This window comes from Euprymna scolopes, chromosome 41 (assembly GCF_053919585.1).
Source record: "Euprymna scolopes isolate OS-2025 chromosome 41, ASM5391958v1, whole genome shotgun sequence".
Classification (NCBI taxonomy): Eukaryota; Metazoa; Mollusca; class Cephalopoda; order Sepiida; family Sepiolidae; genus Euprymna; species Euprymna scolopes.
Window position 1 is genome coordinate 73,668,085 of NC_136522.1, and position 2,500 is coordinate 73,670,584.

General features: G+C 32.2%; 1 long non-coding RNA gene across 1 annotated transcript in view; it reads right to left on the reverse strand.

The window, feature by feature from the left end:
- LOC145266632 (uncharacterized) overlaps positions 1–2,500 on the reverse strand; it is a 4,134-nt gene that overhangs the window by 953 nt on the left and 681 nt on the right. Inside the window, exons 1-2 of the long non-coding RNA XR_013864770.1 lie at positions 1,424–2,500; positions 1–1,391 (exon numbers count right to left, since the gene is read on the reverse strand). The exon at positions 1–1,391 is cut by the window's left edge and continues 953 nt beyond it; the exon at positions 1,424–2,500 is cut by the window's right edge and continues 681 nt beyond it. This is a non-coding gene — a long non-coding RNA (uncharacterized LOC145266632). The remainder of the gene's footprint in view (positions 1,392–1,423) is intronic.

The window sequence follows — 2,500 nt, forward strand, 5'->3', positions numbered from 1 at the left end:
AAACAGTTTCATTCGTTTCACGCATGCTCAGATCTCTGGTTCTTTCGTCAAATCCAAGGTGTGTATTTGCATACGTCTCCATAATCCAATTTCCATTTTCTGAACCAAAAAAGCTTTTTTTCTAAATAAATGTTAATTACTTATTAATGTAAATATTCAACTAGTTATCTATCAGGTCGGTGTAAAGTTTTTTTTTGTCAGCTTTTAAAAGGTGGATTTTAAACTATTCTATTTTAATTCATAGTGTTATTACGTAAACATATCCAATAGATGTTATCAGACGTGTGAAAATGAATAATCTAGGTTCGTCTCAACTATAGTTCGAACGAGGAAACCATTTTGTTTTTCTTTTTAACTAGACAAGTTTTTTTATTTTTTATTTTTTTTATTTTTACACTACCGTTATTCTTAAATATAAAAAAAACACTTTAAAATAAGTTAAAACAAACAAAAGATTACCAAGATAGGTAAAAGAGTAACGTAGCTTGCCTTTGGTAACATTTATTTGTTATGTATTTTTTTCCCCTGTTTTTTTTTTTTTTTTCTGCTTTGTTACATGTTTTACAAAATCACCGTTACCAAATCGATGCAAAAAATTCGTCCAGTTTTTTAAAAGGGTAATTTTAAAAATATTGTAATTTATTTTATGCATAGTTTTATTATTAACATATCATCGTGATTGATTTATACCTTTTTATTTCGGAGTATTAAAGCTGTTATTCATATGTTGCCGAAATATTCGCACACATGTTGACCTAAAAACTTTCTTTAGTTAACTAAAAGGAAGTCATCTTCACTCGTCTAGCTGAAACCAGTATCAATAATTTTCCCCACTCTTTATCTGTGCCTAAACCTAAACGTAGATTCCATGAAAAAAGCTTCTTTCTTAGAACTGCCCGCCGGTGGAACTGTCTTTCGTTCTCCTGCTTTCCAGCTGACTACAATCTGATTGTCTTCAAGTCCAACGTAAACAAATTCTTGATGAGCCGTTCCACTTATATTAACAAATTTACCGAATTTCTATTACTACCAATTACTATATTGTTCAATTGACTACTGTACACTCTTAACCCTTATCCTCGAGTGGTCTTTGGACCTTGATAAGCGGTGATGCCTATGTAAAAAAAAAAAAAAAATGATAATACTCGTCCGTACACAGCTCTACAGACCAAAGGTGAAACGAGTATTTATTTAATAGCAGATCTAAAGTTAGTTTTTTTTCCCGGTTTATAGAAAGAGGCATTTGAAAGCATCGTTATTTGTTTTATTGTTGTTTCGTAAATATACCACCATGATTAACTTTCGTATTTCACATAAAAAGCCTAAAGAATTTTTAAAGCTCATTAGAATACGATAATTTCTTTCGGCAATTTGTCGTTACGTCATATTACCTCAGCTATGGTAGACCATAACGTCATATTACCTCAGCTATGGTAGACCATAAGACCCAAAAACTTACAAACAGTTGTTATCTCTCCTTTTCCAAAATTACGTAAAATTCCGATGAAAGTCTTTTTTAACAAATTATATGATAAAAAAATGGGGGGAAACGAATTTTATAGCATCCCTCTGCCTGTTCTACAAGTACTTTAACGGTGAATGCTCCGACGAACTGCAAGCACTTGTACCCCCTCGACGTAAATACCCCCGACAAGCAGCAAAATTCCACCCCCTTCACAGTTGAGATCCCTAGATGTAAGATAGCCTTCTACTCCAGTAGTTTCTTCCCCAGAACTGCTAGACTTTGGAATTCCCTGCCAGGTTCCTGCTTCCCCAACTGTCCTGACATGCAGAAGTTCAAGTGTAACGTGAACCGACATCTTGCTGCCCAACTCCCCACATAGTACCCCTGTAGTTTATGTCTCTGATAGCATCCCCCTACATCAAAGTGGCAATGTGCCTTGTTTGGGGTGAAAATATAAAAAAAAAAAATTGTTGGGGAAAAACCCAGTTTTATATGGCTTATGGAACAAGTATATGGTTCAGAGGTTACAGAAGTGAAAATGATTGTAATTATGAAATTAAAGATACATTTAATTTTTGAAAACAAAATAATTTATGGTTGACTAAATAATTTATGGTTGACGAAATAATTTATGGTTGACGAAATAATTTATGGTTGATTTAAAACGAAAATTAAAAAAAAAAGCAACAGCTTTAGTTTATTTTTATTTACAGGTTTTTAGTAGGAAAATTTTAAAGCTTGATAGAAATTTGTGTGAAGGCAAAAATATAAAGTGAAAATAACAGTTGTTTAAATATGGTTGTGTTCAAGTCTAACGTAAATAAGTTCTTGATGAGCCGTTCCATATAAGTTATCAACTTTACCAAATTTTCATTACTAATGATTACTATAATGTCCAATTTCTACTGTACACTCTTTAACTCTTATCCTTGAGTGGCCTCTTGGCCTTGATAATGTGGTGATGCCTATGTAAAAAAAAAACAACAAAAAAAAAAACAGTGTTGAATGTATTTCACGTAAAAACCTAAAGATTTT